Below are 20924 nucleotides of genomic sequence, written 5' to 3'. Positions count from 1 at the left end.
TTTGGAGTAAAAAAGGGGGTAAAATTTCATGATTTGTCCTTGAAATCGACTGCAAAAGGGGGTAAATTGTACTTGTGGTAGCGGTCCTATCGTCCCCCCTGCCAGGGAGTGACCCCACCGGGGTTACCAGCACCTGAATGAAGAGAATTTGAAGATCTCTGTGTGATACCCCAGAGAGGGTTCTCCCTGGTTGAAGGCATTGTTTTGTGGTACCTTTTCAGCAATTTTGGTGTATCTACGAGTAGGTTTTAAGTGGAGACCAATGCACCCAATTTGGGTGCATTTGGGCAAAGTGCCCCCATAAGCGCCCAAATAGAGCAAATTTGGGTGCTTTTTGTGAAATGTTGGTGCAATGATGGGTGGGAAAAATAACAAAAAGTAGGTACAGAGAAAGTCAGCATCTGAAAGTCTGTGTGGCAAAATTTCTAGCGCCACCACTGTCACAGACAGTGTTCCTATGGTGTGCATAGCAGGGCAAGTTTAAGTAAAGTAAGAAATGGTCAGTAGGACTACACATGTCTGGAAGGTTATCCTGCTAATTAGAATTAAAACATGCAAAATGTGTTTAAATAAGCATGCAGTTAATTGTTCATTAAAGTGACTAATGAGTTTTAACCTCCTGAGCACTGCCTGCCAATCTAACATTGCCTCTGATTGGTCAATTACATGATATCTTCACTCTAATCACCAATCAGAATGGAGCTTTGCAAATAATTCACCCCAATTCTTTTGGATGGTGAAATTATTCTAACAATTGCTGATTGGTCTAATTGATATTGAAAGCTTCTTTTTGGCCAATCGGCAGGTAGTTCTCATGGGGTTAACAAATCTGGATCTAAAAACAGATTTTAGTCAAATTAGCTGAAAAAATGGAATCAAACACCATGTACAACAATTACTTTTATTGTTCTTCACTTCAAACTTGTTATCAATGATATGGTCAGGTGTATCACATAGTGACAGATGTGAGCATCAGGGTGTATGACATAGTGACAGATGCAAATAGGAAATTTATTATGAACATCGGGAAATGTTGAGTAGGTGAATTGTATTTGGGTAGGGGAGCCTATAGATACCTGTCAATAATGTTCGGCAAATACATGCGTCAATTCAAAAAGTAAACTTTTGAAAGTTGTTTCCTAAATATTAAAATATTTTAAAATCATACAACTAATATCCGTCACTATGTGAAACAACTTGTTTGTGAAATCTCAGCATCCAACACTATATTGTTTATATCCGCCAGTATGACCTGACGATATGAATGAATTAAAATGTGTACATCCATATCAAAACGATGCACTTGTCGGTTGCTACATGTGTCTGTTTTTACTTAATAGCCCCCGGGTTAATAGCTAGGAAAAAATACCAGACTCATCTCAAGTGGAGGTCACTTCAAATCAACACCAAGTCACATGGTTTAGGAATACAGAGAACATTTGATTCGATGATTTGAAGTGACCTCCGCTTGAGATGAGTCTGGTATTTATTCCTAGCTATTATGTGAAATGAAACCCGGGGGGGGGGGGTCACTCCCATTGTGGCCTGTACACCATCCGCGATAATAAAAATGCGTAAAAAGGGTAGTTTTTCGTTGGTAGGCACGATACGCGCGTATCGTGTTTAGGGTGTCAAAAACATGAAATATTGGGAAAAAGGGTAGCAAAATTGCAATTGCTAATACGTGGAAATGAAATTTAGGGTATGACATTTGATATGCAAGGAATAAAATCCCTGTTTAGGGTGTGAAAACACTTGCTTAGGGTATCGTTTTAGCCAAGGGTTAAATCCTTGTATAGGGTCCTTTTCAAAAGTTGATTATCGCGGATGGTGTACAGGCCACAATGGGAGTGCCCCCCCCCCCCTCCCCCCGGAATGAGACACATGTTGCTGCTGACAAGTGCATCATTTTGATATGGATGTACACAAATATTCTCTTACTATATTTTACAGAATCATCATCTTTCTTTTGATTTGTTTCTACTGGGACTGTTACAGCATATACCCCGCATCATAGAAACATGTCTTAAGAATGTCTCCTACAGCATGTTTCTGATGGGCGATGTGAAGAATTTGGGGTGATGCTTGGTAATATGCGGTAATGGCTCCAGTAGAAACAGATTGAGTGAAGGGGGATGTGGGTGGAGTCCCGGTTGCGGGGTTGCCTCACCGTCAACCAGTGGGTTAATAGTGGGCAATAAAGCAGCCACAGTATGTATAAAATAAAATGTTCCTCAAAATATTCACCAATTGCAAGCTGAGCTTTTACATGTACTTAGAGTTTGAGGGCAGCAATATAGTTTCTGAATTAATTTCCGACCACACTGGCACCAACAACAATAGACATCCCCTTGAGTTTGACCTTTGACCTTCCAACATCAGACCCACATCTGTTGCAAGCGCTGGAGGAGTGGCGTAGCCCAGTTTCATTTTCTGTGAAATAACAATAATGATAGAAAAAAAAATCAAAATCCAAACAATGTTCAATCATAATCTCGCCCGGCCATCTCGTTTCTCTCCACCACATGTGCGATGCTGTATTTCATTACCGACCTGGAATTTTGCCCTGTAAACAATTTCCTGTGGTTTCTATCCCTGAAAAAAGAAAAAAAAGAGAAGGCTATCATGATTTGGTTCTTTTTCAAGAATGAAACAACAGCCACCGGCACTCAGCAGCTGTCCATGCTGTATCTATACACATTATATGCCACCAGGCGGCCACAATTTACCATTAGCGGTATACTATTACCAAGTCACTTGAAGGGGCGGAGTCTTATATGTTGATGACGAGAAGAGGGTGGAACTATATAAAACTGGTGTGGTAGCAATGGGCTGGTATGATAATGGTCTATGGGTGGATGAACCCAACCATCCAGCCATTAAAAATCCAAGTCCTATTGTACTATTTATTTATTTGTATTGCCAACTGGTGGGCATAGGTTGCTACCACACAGAAAATCTTAATATCAGTGTGATAAGGTTATTTTTTGGAACAACAACCTCCCCCAGGACAACACATTGGGAGGGAGAAGTCATTTTGACCCCTCCCCCATTGAAACCAAAAACTGGGACCAAAACATTAAAATTGGCACTGCTAGTTACTAATACTAGCCATAGATTTTTCAGGGTCTACATCTAAAGCCCTATATGTTGGAGATGTCTCTTCAAATGAGGCAACCTATTGAATTGGTAGCAAAAGACGATAATGTTTGTTAGTACAACATGGTGCAGTGTCCTAGAAAAGGAATCTTACTAAGGGTCATGGTTAGCCTCTAGCTAAGGGTTAAGATAGTTTTGTTGTGAATTAATGAGCAGGGAGAAAATTCATGATTTGTCCTTGAAATCGACTGCAAAAGGGGGTAATTTGTACTTGTGGTAACGGTCCTATGCGTCCCCCCTGCCAGGGAGTGACCCCACCGGGGTTACCAGCACCTGAATGGAGAGAATTTGAAGATCTCTGTGTGATACCCCAGAGAGGGTTCTCCCTGGTTGAAGGCATTGTTTTGGGGTACCTTTTCAGCAATTTTGGTGTATCTATGGGTGGGTTTTAAGTGGAGACCAATGCACCCAATTTGGGTGCATTTGGGCAAAGTGCCCCCAAAGTGCCCAAATAGAGCAAATTTGGGTGCTTTTTGTGAAATGTTGGTGCAATGGTGGGAGAAATAACAAAAAGTAGGTACAGAGAAAGTCAGCATCTGAAAGTCTGCGTGGCAAAATTTCTAGCGCCACGAGTGTTCCTATGCTGTGCATAGCAAGGCAAGTTTAAGTAAAGTGGGGTCTGTCAGTAGGACTACACATGCCTGGAAGGTTATCCTGCTAATTAGAATTAAAACATGCAAAATGTGTTTAAATAAGCATGCAGTTAATTGTTCATTAAAGTGACTAATGAGTTTTAACCCCCTGAGCACTACCTGCCAATCTAACATTGCCTCTGATTGGTTAATTATATGATATCTTCACTCTAATCACCAATCAGAATGGAGCTTTGCAAATAATTCACCCCAATTCTTTTGGATGGTGAAATTATTCTAACAATGTTGCTGATTGGTCCAATTGATAATGAAAGCTTCTTTTGGCCAATCGGCAGGTAGTTCTCATTGGGTTAACAAATCTGGATCTAAAAATAGATTTTAGTCAAATTAGCTGAAAAAATGGAATCAAACACCATGTACAACAATTACTTTTATCTCTTATTGTTCTTCACTTCAAACTTGTTATCAATGAATGATATGGTCAGGTGTATCACATAGTGACAGATGTGAGCATCAGGGTGTATGACATAGTGACAGATGTAAATTGGAAATTTATCAAGATATGAACATCGGGAATACGTTGAGTAGATGATTTGTATTTGGGCATAGATACTTGTCATCAGGCCCGTACGCATAATTTTTTTTTGGGGGGGTGCTGATTTTGAAAAAGTGGACCTTTTTTCCAGGGGGGCAATTTTGAGAAAAGCGGACTTTCTTCCCAAAATTTGTCCTTTTTTGACCAAAAAGGCATAAAATACATGATTTTAAGATTTTGGGACTTTTTTAAGAGTTTTGCAAATTGGGGGTGGGGGTGGGGGGGGGGGAGGCACCCCCTGCGTATGGGCCTGCTTGTCATCAATGTTCAGCAAATTCATGCATCAATTTAAAAAGTAAACCTTTGAAAGTTATTTCCTAAATATTAAAAGGTTGTAAAATAATACAACTAATATCCGTCACTATGTGAAACAACTTGTTTGTGAAATCTCAGCATCCAACACTATATGTTATCTGATTGTTTATATCCGCCATTCTTAAACACTTGAGAATGTTCCTGCAATCTTATTGGTTCTTACCCGTGTGATATGACACGATATCACACAGGTCAGCGCGTGTGCATCAACGCGTACTCGCTATTTGAACCAATCGGAGGCGCATAGCAACAACGGGACTGATCAATTTTAAGCCATAGGTAGTTCCTTGTAAAATGTATGATTTAAATTTGATTAAAATTTGTAATACTTATAATATTTCTATTTGAATTGAAGTGTTTAAGAATGAGAATAAAGGTAGTGTTTTTTTAACCGCTGTCGTGCATCTATCGTCTAATATAACACGGGCGACATCATTATTTTTGGCGTAAAACAACTCGGCCGCCTCCTTGTTTTACTTAAAATATTGATGCCGCCCGTGTTATATGAGACGATAGATGCACTCCAGTGGCTAAAACCAATACCTTTATTCTCTAAGTATGACCTGACGATATGAATGAATTAAAATGTGTATATCCATATCAAAACGATCCTACATGTGTCTCTTTTTACAAATAAATAGGTAGGAACAAATACCAGACTCATCTCAAGTGGAGGGCACTTCAAATCATCCCCAAGACACGTGGTTTAGGAATACAGAGAACATTTCTTAATTAACTATGTGATTTTGGGGTGATTTGAGATGAGTCTGGTATTTATTCCTAGGTATTATGTGAAATGAGACACATGTAGTTGCTGACAAGTGCATCATTTTGATATGGATGTACACAAATATTCTCTTACTATATTTTACAGAATCATCATCCTTCTTTTGATTTGTTTCTACTGGGACTGTTACAGCATATACCCCGCATCATAGAAACATGTCTTAAGAATGACTCCTACAGTTTCTGATGGGCGATGTGAGGAATTTGGGGTGATGCTTGGTAAAATGCGGTAATGGCTCCAGTAGAAACAGATTGAGTGAAGGGGGATGTGGGTGGAGTCCCGGTTGCGGGGTTGCCTCACCGTCAACCAGTGGTTTAATAGTGGGCAATAAAGCAGCCACAGTATGTATAAAATAAAATGTTCCTCAAAATATTCACCAATTGCAAGCTGAGATTTTACATGTACTTTATAAGAGTTTGAGGGCAGCAATATAGTTTCTGAATTAATTTCCGACCACACTGGCACCAACAACAATAGACATCCCCATGAGTTTGACCTTTGACCTTCTACATCAGACCCACATCTGTTGCAAGTGCTGGAGGAGTGGCGTAGCCCAGTTTCATTTTCTGTGAAATAACAATAATGATAGAAAAAAAAATCAAAATCCAAACAATGTTCAATCATAATCTCGCTTGCCATCTCGTTTCTCTCCACCACATGTGCGATGCTGTACTTCATTACCGACCTGGTATTTTGCCCTGTAAACAATTTCCTGTGGTTTCTATCCCTGAAAAAAAAAAAAGAGAAGGCTATCATGATTTGGTTCTTTTCAAGAATGAAACAACAGACCACCGGCACTCAGCAGCTGTCCATGCTGTATCTATACACATTATATGCCACCCGGCGGCCGCAATTTACCATTAGCGGTATACTATTACCAAGTCACTTGAAGGGGCGGAGTCTTATATGTTGATGACGAGAAGAGGGTGGAACTATACAAAACTGGTATGGTAGCAGTGGGCTGGTATGATAATGGTCTATGGGTGGATGAACCCAACCATGCAACCATTAAAAATCCAAGTCCTATTGTACTCTTTATTTATTTGTATTGCCAACTGGTGGGCATAGGTTGCCACCACACAGAAAACCTTAATATCAGTGTGATAAGGTTATTTTTTGGAACAACAACCTCCCCAGGACAACACATAGGGATGGAGAACCCATTTTTGACCCCTCCTCCATTGAAACCAAAAACCAGGGCCAAAACATTCTAAGTTAAAATTGGCACTGCTAGTTACTAATACTAGCCATAGATTTTTCAGGGTCTACATCTAAGCCCTATATGTTGGAGATGTCTCTTCAAATGAGGCAACATATTGAATTGTATGGTAGCAAAAGATGATCATGTTTGTTAGTACAACATGGTGCAGTGTCCTAGAAAAGGAATCTTACTAAGGGTCATGGTTAGCCTCTAGCTAAGGGTTAAGATAGTTTTGTTGTGAATTAATGAGCAGGGAGAAAACAGAGACAAGTTTGAAAATATAACAATCAAATAGGGCTGTTTCTGTGTGGCTTTAGGTAAAACTGTCAATATTAGTTAGGACAGATTTATTTTTAATACTTTGGTTTTTATGGACAAGTAGTTTTTGGTTTATATATATAGAGAGAGCATTTTGAGCTTTGTATCTTTATACCATACTCATAAGGGCCACACCATTTGATTTCCAGGGAGAGGGGGCATGGGTGAAAAAAAAACCACTTTGCCCACAAGTCAGATAAAAAAAAATTGCCCACTAGTCAGACGAAATTTTTTTTTTCCTCACTGATGATTAAAAAAATGTTTTGCCCCACCCAATTCTGTATGAAGGTCTACATTAAATTTTTTTTTTAATTAGTCGATGAAGGCGGTAAAAATTTTTTTTGACAACTTCGGCAGCGAAAAATTCCGCCCGACCCAAACTCCCATGCCCCCCTGATAATCTAATAGTACATGCCTAAAATGGATGTGATGATCATGTCTTCCTTGTCACAAGATCATGTAGGCGCGGCCTAACCATACTGTAGAATTTTGGGTGAAGGATAACAAAGTTTGAACTACCCACTGGAGTGACAACATTCAGTATGCCTCATGTATTTGAGGACCTCCCCTTCCTCATACACATTTCTATCAATACAGTTATGGAAAAATACAATTTTAAAGTGAACATGGATATCTCATCAAACAGTTTTTATTCTATTTTTTCAAGAAACATGTGTGACCTTTGGCATTCACTACTGCAGTTCACCCCTCCTAGCCCCCTGTCGATTTCCAAATGGTTTATTCTAATGCTTTATTTCCATGGTCACCAGTCAATGTAACTTGTATTTAATATGACCCCAATTTTTTCCTCAAGCTCCTCCCATTTGCGGATGGACAGACAAACAATGGCTTGACCAGGAAGGGGTATAGCATGGGTACGGCTACAATGAAGTTTTTCGCTAACACACTTTAGTTACAGGTTGAAGGGTGTGTCCTCGCTTAGTTCCTGTGGTTGGATTGCTGAAGGTACATACAGACATCATGAATTCTGAAAGCAGAGAGCGGGGTCAGGTCCATGTCAAGTCCTGCCCACTGTTCTGGGATCCAGCCATATAATAATTGGACTAGGTTTCAGTGGTTTTGTTAATATTCACCATGTGCACAGACAGGGAGACCGCAAGACATCATCTTGGTTTCCTGCACACATTTCATTTGTAAACCCACACCCCAGAGCCCACACCCTATTGATCCTAAAAACTGCCATGATAGTGAGAACATCAACTCTGCAGTTTATCTTAGGGGGGGGGGGGTAGCCAAGTTTGGTTTTGGTATGGGTCTGCTGCTGATAATTAAAAGGTGGACCCATCAATACCGATTTTTCAAGAAATTTGGACCCACTGATATACCAAAAGTCAAAATTTTCAGCCAAATTTTACCAAACTGCCTTAGTTTTCACAAATTTCCCCCAAAATGTTGCCTAGATTGGACTATTTTCCGAAAAAAATTTGAAAAATTTAAGTCCTAGAAAAGGTGGTCATTGATATACCGAAAATGCTACCCATGTTTGTGGCATGTCCAAATATTGGCCATTTGTAATTTGAGTACAACTTGTAAATTTTACGTCCATGGTCAATGAAACTTCTACTTTCCTCTTCAAGTGCCACCCATTTGCAAGCAGACAAAGAATGGGATGACTACTGAGGCAGGGAGGGGTAGGGTGGGTAACCCAGCCCTATTGGCTAAAGGGTGTAATTAGTGTGGTTCATGTGGTTGGATTCATGTATTCTGAAAGCTTTACATTCGGGCTCTGTTTCTTTTATAGTATGTCCTGTTCAGAGAGGTTGCGTCATACCTTACACCCTCTGTCTAGCACTTTGGGCGCGCCTCGCTATCATTGAGAGGACCTACTCAGCAGCAGGACCATAGCCAAAAATTATTTCGGGGAGTGGCAGAGTTTTGAAAAATTGCACACATTTCATGTTCTTCTATGCCTGTAAAAACACAGAAATAACTGCAAATAAATTCATCAGTTTTGTCAATAAAACAGAAATAGGTTTATTTAGTATGAATCTTGAAATTCACCAAATTAAAAATGTAGTGCATACAACGTAATTACATCAATATAACCAGATTTGCAGTACAAAATAGTTCACTAGGGAAAAAGTGCAATGATTCTAAGCAAATTTTTTTCCCCAAGTCATTATGTGCAAGTCGGTGACGAAAACTTGGGTTTCAATCATCGCCGTTTGGATTCAAAGTGCCAAATTAGCAAGCAAACCGGGCTCATTTTTATCTCGGCCCATAATGTTTGAATTTCCTGCTGCTGCTGGTGAGCCGGAAATGAACAAAATAAGCTCATAATCGAAGCAATTATTACACTCCCGTCATGGTGTGTCACCATGCTTGTGACTTGTTGGCAGTGCTGACAGGTTGTCAGGCATGTAGCTAAAACAATTTAATAGCATTATGGAAAAAAAATCAGGATATAATTACAGGCATTAACATTATGTAGGTCTAGTCATTCAATTTGATGAAATGATCAAACAGGAATTGCAATTACGAGCATTCTTTTCTACAGTCTATGGTTTAAAGGAGGGTTCTTAATATGCCGCAGCCAACCGGGGGGGGGGGGGGTACTCATGTACAAACGCTATATGGGGATGTGGCACCCAAATGGGTAGGTTTTCCACGAAAAATCCTTAGACATGGGTCTCTTTGTTAAAATATTCCGTGCTATGTGTGAAAAACATGTTGCTTTTACTATTTTTAAGCTCAAATGGGGGGTCCTTATTTTCTGAAAATCCTTAGATATGGGTCCCAATTTTAGGAAAATCCTTGGATATGGGTCCCTATTTTCGGTAAAATTACCCTTGGAAATGGGTAAGAGTTTCAGAGCTCGGGCGAACACCCCCGTCAAAAATAATCCAAGTACCCCAGACAGCCAACCACCTTGCTGTGATATTGTATCCGCCCTTGAGCAGCTCTGAAATGTACAGTAAACGTAGGTGCATTTGGCCCTCAAACACATATCTTCCTAATGAGTTGGGCCCTGTGGCCCTCCAGCAAAAATAATTAAGAAGTAGTCCCTGGTTTAAAGCAATATTATTGCTAAATATGACCCTTGACTTTGACTTGTCACAGCTATGAAAGACCTTTTACTTATTCGCAGCTCCAAAAGACTCCCTTTTATCAAGCTATCAGCTCCGAAAGACCCACCAACTCAAAATTCTGGGGAGCATACACTCCAAAATTTATGATTTACTGCCCCCCCCCCCCTCCCCCGCCCACCTGTTCAATCACCACTGAACTATACTGGTGTGATGACCCTCCTTATATCTATGAATCAAACTATTGAATATCTGATCACCCTATAGCTATATGATCATAGATTCCTTCACTATCTGTGCTATGATGGCCTCTAAAATTGGATCACCCTATAGCTATATGATCACAGATTCCTTCACTATCTACGCTATGATGGCCTCTAAAATCCCCACCAATTTTTTTTTTTTTTTACCATCACCACCACAACCATTAGATCTCCAATAATACCACATTAAACCTATGTGTGTCATTACATGGTCTACTTCCACCCGATTTATCACAAAATAATTATGACTTATTAGTAATGAAAACCACTCATAACTCATCCCTGAGGCAGGCTTGGATGTAACAAACCATGAAATAACCAAAATTGGGATGGATGGTGGAAAATAATCTTGCTTTGTGACTTCGTAACCCATGGCAACACAATTAATCATGTGGGTTACTCAAACTGGCAATCTTCTATCACTAGGATCCAAAACATGTGCATCTATTAGTGCACAGTTCTTTAACCCCAATACATTTGTACATTCATTGAATGATCTTTGAAAATTTGGGTACAAAAATTCATACTCTGCAACTTGAGGTCAATTTTTGCACTATGATTGTTTCATTGAGGTTATTGGACTATGCCATTGGGATGAGGTCATTGTGGTCCATAGTGTATGTTACATGATCTTCCCTGATGCAAGACATGAATGCAGTCCAAGAATGTACAGTATAGTACCATACAGCGGAGGTTGGGGAATTGGTGGGGAAATGTCCGTCTGTCAGAGATCTTGCCCCCCCCCCCAATGGAATTAATATAGTAAAAATACAAAATTTTAGTAGTAAAAATGTATAACAACTCTGCTAAGCAGGTTTAGGGCGGGGGGAGGGTAGTCTGGACATTTTGTCTGTAGACTTGAAAAAGACACAAATGTATATAAATATCCTCATTATAGTTTATATACCCAAATTATATGAATATCCTCATTATAGTTTTTATACCCAAATTATTTCCCATGTATTTGAGAAGATCCGACAGCAGCAGTATCATGTCAGTGTCAAATCCTATTGATGGATAATATACCATCTTCATCTTTGTCGGTAAAGTCACATCACAAAGCAACAAAAAACCCTTCAAAACACCACTTTTGATGTACTTGTTTATGCATTCGGCCTATCCCATAAAGTTTTACACGCCTATTCTCTGTCCTCTTTACTTCATGAGCATATGCCACACATTGAATCTGATATATTTTGAGATCATTATGGGTTGAATCTACCAAGCCTCATCCATCTTGTATTATTTGTATCACTAGCTCATCTATCAGGGCACAGTTCTTTAACCCCAATACATTTGTACATTTATTGAATGACCTTTGAAAATTTGGGTACGAAAACTCATACTCTGCAACTTGAGGTCAGATTTTGCAGTATGATTGTTTAATTGAGGTTATTGAACTATGTCTTTGGAATGAGGCCATTGTGGTTCATAGTGTATCACTGGCATACACACAATGCCATCAAACCACTACTGGTTTTCATTCTTTCTTGATCACCCTATCCAGTTTGCCGATTCAATTCTGCGCTCTATTAGCCACCGACTATTGACTGTCCCGATAGCAATAGAACACAAAATGTCAAAAAACCGCAACGAGGGAACATAAAGGAGAAAAAAAAAAAAAGGAAAAAATTTATAGTGTAATACAAAAAGCGTTTCAATGAGTAAAAACAACCAGCCAAGTGCAACGGTACGTGAAATAATGCCATGGTGTGAGGATTGTTCCACGGATGGTGCTACATTGTGGTATCGTGGGAGAAATTATTTCAATCCCATGATGCTGTGCAATTTACTGCTTGAAAATTTAAAAATGTTGGCCACAGTGAGCTACAGTGAGGCAAAATTGGGCCATTTTCTGAACAAATTGAAAAAATTTTGAAAAAAGACCATCCATATACCAAAATTGGCCTAGAAATAGGGACATTGATATACCAAAAGGCTGAAAATGCTACCCATGTTTGCAGCACATCCCCATATGGTCATTTGTACTGAGTACCCCCCACGGCATTTTACACACACTTCTGATGTTACATAAGATTTCTACCAAAGCATGCTGGGATACTATGGAACTATATAAATTGAATCAAATACTGTATGAACCTCTAGTGTGGTGCCTTGGTAGACTCAAGTACCAAACTGTATTACAGTGTGATTCTCATTATACACACCGTGAGACACCTTTATTAAGTCCTCAATCACAGTGTTTTAGTTTCAGAACCAATCAACGACTAAACGTTTCTCTTATTATCGTGCATCCCCCGGGGGTAAAATGACATTACGCATCGCTGCTTGTGTATTTGTCTTCGGGAAATGGTTTGCTGACATTTAGTAGGACTTGAGACTGAGAATTTTAGTTGACAAAAACAAACATTTGGCTAAATTTGGAATGCTTGTTTACTTGTGATTTTGGTGGGAAAATAAACGTGAGATTCACTCTTGGGCAACTCAAGCGACTGGTACGAGTTTCAAAAACTACTGAGCTAGTGATTCAGAAAGCAATGGTCAATACAAATCCAGACCTGCCAGCCATGGTATGTAATACAACCCCAAGTCAATTTTAAGGGGGGTAAAGTCCACTTTTGGAAAAAGGAACAGTTTGGAAACCCCCCCCCCCCCCAAAAAAAAAATCTTGGTTACAGGCCTGTACAAAACTCAAGATTTCAGGTTTCAACCAGACTAGTAACTGTGAGAGTGTTTTAACCCCATGAGAACTACCTGCCGATTGGTCAAAAAGAAAATTTCATTTTTAGAATAATTTCACCACACAAAAAAATTGGGGTGAATTATTTTCAAAGCTCAATTCTGATTGGTGATTAAAATGAAGATATCATGTAATTGACTAATCAGAGGCAATGTTAGATCAGCAGGTAGTGCTTAGGGGGTTATAGATGTAAATTGCGGCTGAAGAAAAAAGCGTTAACGCAAGAAGTCCTTATCTTTTTTAGATGTGTAGGCTTAGAAGAAAGCAGAAATTGTCTAATGTCTATCTAGGGTCTTGTCCTAAGCCCTCAACAGAAATAAGCCAAAATAAAAAGTGCCGATTGACCGACTCACTCTCAAACTTCCACTGTAAAGCAACAACATAACAATATTCTTATTTGGCCAGAGGAACTCTTACCACACCCTGCACCAGCCTGAAGCGTGTGATGGAAAAACAAAGAGTGCTCCTAGCAACTCTGAACACCCTATAGAACATGTAAATGAAACAGTTACATTCAGGAATTTAAGCTAATTCATACCCAGTAGTAATAGTCTTTTGCTATGAATAATGATCAAGTATACAAACTTTCCCTTATTCACCAACCAACCCAAACTTTGTTAACCTTTCATTCACCTCTTGTTTCAAGTTGAAAAATCCACAGGATTTGTGCTTTAGGCTGTATACCAATTTAAGCTTAAAGCTCCACTTCAATATAATTGGTAAAGATGGTCATTGTGGATCAGATTCTAAACCTTAATACCCATCTCAAGTCTTGTTAGTGTGTGTTAGAGAAGAGATAAACCACCTGGAAGAAAACTAAATCCTGTTCCTGTAGCTATAAAAAGTTAATACCGCTTTTAATCGGCATCAATACTGATCCAGAACACTTCCTGACTATGAAATTAGCAATTTGAAGTAGCCCAACCCAATACCAGCCAATACCATGCGGCCCGCCGGGTATTACCAGGGTGTGGCGGTCATGATCCTGAGGGGTCACATCGCTTTCCCCTCATAAGCTGTCCACAAGAAAAGTACATGAGGTATGGCCATAGACCCTACAGTGTATGGTATGGCACCTCAACACATAACGCCGTACAAGTGCACTTCAGCTAATACGCAATCCACATAGAAACGGGAAAATCAAAATTATTCCACAAATTTGGTCCAACTTTGGTGCAAATGCAACACAAAACTCAAAATGTAACAGGTCAAAACTTGTACAGTGTTTCACTGTGTAGTTTTCCGATGATGAAAAAAATCAAGTATTCATCGAAAAAATCCACAAAATTGTGAATTTTGCAAATTAAATTTATACCCAAAATGTTCTGGAATTGTCAACTTACAAATATTCGATGATCAAATCAATAATTTTTCCGCTGAAAATGCACAGATCCTGGCACAGATATTCATTATTATTTTGCAAATATAACCATTTTTTTTGTGGAAAATCACAATAATGAATTCAAGTGAGGGTCAGAAAATGAAGTGAGGGTGAGTGACGGTAAACTTAAAATCGGCTTTCATCAGCCTTTAAAAGAAAGTATAAGCTTAGGCCCCTAACAGTCAATTTTGAGTTTCCCGTCACATAATTTCTGAAAACAAGTGAGGTAACTTTTTCATTATTCATTATTTTTCTGCCTTTCATTATATGACCAACACACATGTAAAATGTGTTGTTATTTGCCGCTCACTCACTTGAAGATGGATGTTTAGCCCAAATGAGATTAAAAAGTATATTAAAAAGAGTCTGCAAGGTTGACAGCAAAATGTATGTTTTGATTTTGATTTTTCCACAAAAAATTAAGGGATATTCATAATATTTTTTGCAAATATAACCAGTTTTTATCGATATTTTTTGGAAAATCACAATAACGAATTCAAGTGAGGGTCAGAAAATGAAGTGAGGGCGAGTGACAGTAAACTCAAAATCGGCCTTCACCAGCCTTTAAAAGAAAGAATAAGCTTATGACAACTTGACTGCAAGTTTGTTCACTTTATTTACATGGAAAAACACCACATACCATTTTCGGCCTAAGGCTAATGAAAGTTGATCCCCAGTTTCCCGTTACATAGTTTTTCATGACTGGGTAGGTGACTGTTTCATTATTCATTATTCATTATTTTCAAACTTTACGTTATCGGTTGCAAAGTTAATTACGGAATGCTATGTTTTGAGGCCCAAATAAAATAATAAAGTATAGTTAGTAATGACCATGCTTCACTTCAAAACAAATTTTAATTAAGCACATCTTCTTTGGAATCTTCAAATTAACCTATAGGTTGTGCAACATATGAAAGCACCAGAAGTCCATGATAGTCTTTGGAGAACCACTTTTCCATATAAATACACTGTGTCTGTGTGTTCTATTGCACACTACTTTTTACAAACCAAACTTACTCTCCACTAGCACATCTTTGGAAGCAATATTTATGCGGAAATTAGTTTGTCTACTTGCACAAACTGGAGGTTGCTGGTAAAAATCATCACAGGGTGCACGTGTTAATAATAAAACAACCATGCAAGAAATTGACAAATAAATCATTTTATTTATAAGTTTATTTTATTAAATACATATATATTTGTAAGAAAAGCAGAATAAATTTGACTTCAAATTTTGTTTATTTTATTTATTTTGATGTTGTCTATATATAGCGCTACATAGTGCCACAGTAGAAATGCTTTCATATTTGTTCATACGCTGGTTCCCTTGAACTTGGCTGCCTCTCTTTGTGTTCGGTCTATCCATTTAGTGGTAGGAGAAACTTAGATGCAGGGAATTCCTAGTCTCCAGTAAATGCGCCCTACGATATCGCCATTTTACCCGTAGTTTAACCCAGCGTTTGCAAAGACTATTCGGGCGGTCAGGGTCGGCGTAAAAGTGCTTAAAAAATACGTGTCGGACGTGAAAGATGACATTAAAACTATCCTTTTTTCTTAAAAACTTGAAAAATGTGAAATAATGAAATAATGGAAAATAATGAAATATTTGATCGGCATTTTTTTCTGACCGGAGTCGGGTAACGGGAAACTGGGAGTCAACTTTCATTAGCCTAATCAGTGCCCCACAAGTATTCTGAAAGAGTGCTTACAATAATTAACATATTTTGAAACATACTTTGGACATTTTCATGCAAAACAATATCATAGTACCAGAAACTGTGGTTTTTGTGTGGGCACGCATCATCTGAAACATGTGGAAAGCGAAAAATGCAGTCTAAACCCTACAAATGACCTAGAAAAAGCATAGGATGACCTCATGGATATTGATGAGCATTTGAACAGACAGACCACAATCATACATGCAACATGTAGTAGGCTCATGTCCTGTATCAACCGATGAAAAAAACAGTATATTATGTGGTCACGAGTACCACCAATCACATGCAAATAATGCAATGCTGATGATGTGTAGGCCTATATCTTCTATCAGAGCCGCCCATGATACCACCAGTTAAAACCACCAACCCAGATCAAACTTCAAAACAACATCATCTGTTCTCATTGGTAACAAACACTTCCCTCCACAAAAAAAATGTATTTTTTGTGGGAAAAAAAATATCAGACAAGAAAAAAAAAAGGGCCAATTGGAAACAAAGAATACCACTGTAGGGCTTGAATGCACATTAAAGTGTACAATATTATGTTTCACCCTGATTTTACTTTAATGCCTATTATTTGCTTTTCAATCTAAATATTTCAAGCCTGATTGGTGAGAGTTGTTTAATCACATTCAAGAGCAGCCATGCAAAAAGTACACAAAAAGTTTAAACAGTCACTGAGACAGAGAGCAAAGAGAGAAGGCTGAGTTGAGCAGAGGGAATTTGGTATGACTCATTGAGCCATTATAGCCCTTTCACACCACCACATTGGGTTCGTTACTTTTAATGCACTCGGTGTTTCTACCGTCCCGACTCAAACGATTCTAGAAGTTGTTCTCACAAGCCCCGCCTACTTTCCCTGCCTTCTCGGCAACCCGAAGTAACTTTTTCCATTGGTTTGTGTGGTGCAAAATGAGGAAAATACCAATATTTGGCAACAATTACAGGAATTCCAGTCATAGATCTCGACTGAAAATGGATACATTAGGTAAGTAACACTTTCATTTATGTCATATCAAAAAATTGTTGGAGATCTATGACCAGTTTGGTAGATAATCGAGTTGAAATGTGGGCATGTTTTTGGCATGGTCTAGGTGGGAATAACAGGTTCGTACATGTAAACTCAATGGGAATCTCTTACGACTAGGCTAAAATACAACAATATTTTGTAAATTTTCCTCGTAAAGAAAAGATCGGTCAAGGAAACCTATATGAATATGTTGTCAATACTTCACTTGACCCAAATATATGATTTATTTTTGTAATGAGAATCGCACATGGAATTTTAGAGGATTTTGATAGCAGTTCCCTTGACCGTAGAAAAGCTGCTCTGTCATGAGCGGAAATTCCATCATGAGCCTAGATCCTGATTTGTTTTGCCAATTGAAGCTTCTAATGTTGGCTGAATGTTTTTGATGATATCATGAAAGTCAATCTGTGACAAGATGTAATTTTGCTATGGAAAGTGCTATGACAAAACGATTTTCAGTATTTGGCTTTCTTTATAATCAAGGAGTTTAATTTGATATAAAATGATGCAGTGTTTGATGGCAAAATTTGACTGAATTCACCTTTCAGGGGATGTAATTTTCTTGACGGGGGTCATGAATATGTCGGTGACTGAAGTCAATTTTTATGACCCCCCCCCCCCTCCATCGCGGATCGCGGGCTAAATTTTTACGACCCCCTATCGTGGGTCAAAAATTTTAGGACCCCCTTCTGTCAAAATTTTAGAGCGGAGTACACGAAAGCAGCGTTAAAATTTTTTTGACCATAAGCGTAAAGAAGGCTCTCGGAGAGCGCAAAAATCTTGCATTGTATAAAGATTGTGTGCACATTTTGTTCAAAAAAGTGTAAGAAAAGTTACACCAGTCGCCAGCCCTTAATAATTCTATAACCCCCTATTTTGATTGCTACAAAATTATAACCCCCTATTTTTGGTCTTAAAATTCTATGACCCCCAGTATATTCATGACCCCCCCCCTTCTGAAGAAAATGATAGCCCCTTATACCTATAAGGGGCTCAGCTGTGCAATAATTATGAGCCCTGGAAGGAGGGTAAAATTGGGGGGGGGCAAGCAAACGATCCGAGGGGGGGGGCAAGCAATTTTGGCACACATTCATGGGGTGCCTTTTATCTAAAAAGGCTTAGGAAAACAGTATGGAAACGCTGAAATATACAAATTTTCATGCTCGCTGTGCTCGCAACATATCTAGACCTTTTCAAATTGGGAAACAAAAAATTTGGCATGTGTTGGGGGCAAAGATTTTGGCAGGCCAAAAGAGGGAGGAAAGCGATTATTTTGCAGGCTGAGAGGGGGGCAAGCTATTTTTGGTGGGTCGTTCGGACATTTTATTACCCCGATAATTATTGCACAGCCCCTAATATGTTACCCAGCTTCAGACTGCATAAGATCGGAAGAGCGGGGGGGAGGGAAAGAGTGTAGAGTGGGGAGACCGCCGTATCATTGCAATCAAAGGAACAGCTAGCTGGGGGTAAATCTGCCACCACCGCCAAGGGGGGGCTGGGGAATACAGATGCATGTGCTCATTTGGGGGAAGTGGGTGGGCAAGGATTTCAAACCAAGCCGCTGTAACAGCCCCACGCGGGGGATTGTGCCACTGTCCCAGCTTTACCCTGACAAATTTTCTAAAATCCTCTTTTTTCTTTTTCAGGCCTACTAAAAGGTCAGAGCTACACTGTACAAGTAACAACCAACTGCCAGACACCATTAACCAATGCCACTGTGAGCCATTTCATGTCACATTTTGCAGCGGAGGCAGATGGAAGTCATGGAACAAATGAAATATTAAAAAGGACTGAAATAATGACCGGATTCAGAAACGCACTTCAATCTCACTAATTGAAGAACAATACTTGTGTTGAAAGTCGGGACTCATAAATTAGGTGTAACAGAATGTGTGAAAATTTATTAAGATCTATTAGAAATATTCAATCCAATAGATTAGAATTCAATCTAATTCAATTTTAATATATGGGATTAAAATTGCTTAGATTGATTTTTAACCCCTTAGATTAAAATCAAATTAGATGTATTCAAATTAGATTTTTAAAAATCCATCCAAATGTTTTTTAGATTAAAAATCAAATAAGATTGAATTCTAGATTGAATATTTCTAATAGATTAGATCCAATTTTGGATTTGTCCCAGATCACAATCACTTAGAGGGAATATGCTGAATTGTATTATAAAATAAAGACTGCACAAAAAGTAACGCAGCTGTTATAAACATGCCTGTAGCGTTTGAACTAATAATTGTGTTCACAATATTTCAACATAGAAAGAAGGATGATTTATTTACGCGCATTTTGATACCCCATTAGTCCAATCTCGTTCAATAATAACAACACAGCAGTGTTTTAAAGAAAAATACCCGAATTGAAAGTTGCGGTTATTTGTATTGATATGAAGTCATTGATTGAAACCATTGATTGCTGTAAATGGCAACTTTTAAATTTGTGGTTTTTCTTTAAAAGCACTATGTACTGTGTTATCAGTATTGAACGACATTTCACAAATGGGGTATCAAAATGAGCGTAAATAAATCATCCTTCTTTCTATGTAGAAATATTGTGGAAACGATTACTAGTTCTGAACTTATAGGCATATTTCAGCTGTGTTACTTTTTGTGCAGACTTTTATTGGATATCTTCCATCACACAATAGAGGATACATGTAGTAAAAAAATCCCCATCATTTATTATCTATTAAGTAGGTGTGTTCAACTGTTTTGGTTTGTTGGACTTCCTTCTTCATACTTTTTAATGAAAAAATAGTGCTTTTATTTTTTCACTTCCTTACAGATCTCAAAATAAATTAAAACAATGATCAAAGCTACATATTCACCATGCATTTTTGTTTATTTCATGAACTCTTGTCTTTCTAATAATTATGTACCAGAGAAATAGGTGTAAAAATACATTTAGTAATGAAGTATGAGATAATGAGTGCAAAAGACCATTTATTTACAGTCTATTGGCAGCCACTAGTCTTTTGAGAAGGCTTTTGTTCAGACCTTCATTTGGGGGGGGGGTGACCCTTTGTCAAGGCCATTTGGCACCACTTGTCAAGAGGAATGAAGAACACCTTGAAGTTAACGAAGATCAGGGGCACAAAGGCCAAAACTGAAAAACTGCAGGCAATGGCCCTGACTGAAATTCGAGTCCAGCTTGTGTGTTAATATGGTGCCTTCACAAAAGACTACATTGTAGCATTGACTGACATCGGCTAGTCTTTCCTGAAGGCTTTGGGTGTGAATGCATTGATGCACAGTCACAGCTTTCATGAAAGAAACAGTGTCTGCCAATAATAAACTATGAACACTTACACTCCTTTAAAAGCATTTATAAGTCAAGGGTTTACATGTAGGACCTTCTTTTATTTTAGTTTTATGTTAAGGGTTTACATGTAGGGTCTTCTTTTATTTATTTAATAAATAACAGACATTAACGAGGCCTTATCTGCAATAGCTGCCAAGTGTCATATTTTAGATAAATTATCAAAATGTCTATGGGGCAGCTATTGCAGTTAGGCCTTCTGGTCCTAAACCCTTGATTAGTGGACTGGATACTCATCATATTTACGGGGATGAAGGTAAACCAGTAGCAGCTACTAAACAATTTGGTCTACAATTACTCTATCCTGCATCCGCTAATCCTAAGGTGCGCTAGTCATAAATGTCACTAGTCCAAGAAAAAAATGGTCGCTAGTCGTAATGGCTGCAGATTTTCCATTGCTAAGGTCTTGTAAACCTTATTTATTTTTGGACTTGTGAACCATTTCCTATTTTTTCGGACTAGCGATCCGTATTTTTGGACTAGGGA

The 20924-nt window shown here is 38.5% G+C and overlaps 1 protein-coding gene across 2 annotated transcripts in view; it reads right to left on the bottom strand.

The window, feature by feature from the left end:
* Window positions 1–887: 887 nt before the first annotated feature.
* The window catches only part of LOC140171914 (nonsense-mediated mRNA decay factor SMG5-like), a 190696-nt gene continuing 170659 nt past the window's right edge, over window positions 888–20924 (bottom strand). The window contains exon 21 of one of the 2 annotated variants that reach the window (XM_072195257.1): window positions 888–2433. The gene's annotated coding sequence lies outside the window, so the exon portion shown is untranslated. Of the gene's footprint in view, window positions 2434–5304; window positions 6016–20924 lie in introns of those variants that run through there. The other variant, XM_072195258.1, reaches the window with a different exon arrangement.

This window comes from Amphiura filiformis, chromosome 15 (assembly GCF_039555335.1).
Source record: "Amphiura filiformis chromosome 15, Afil_fr2py, whole genome shotgun sequence".
NCBI lineage: Eukaryota > Metazoa > Echinodermata > Ophiuroidea > Amphilepidida > Amphiuridae > Amphiura > Amphiura filiformis.
Note: the sequence above shows the minus strand (reverse complement) of the source record. Positions and strands in the feature narration are given on the sequence as shown.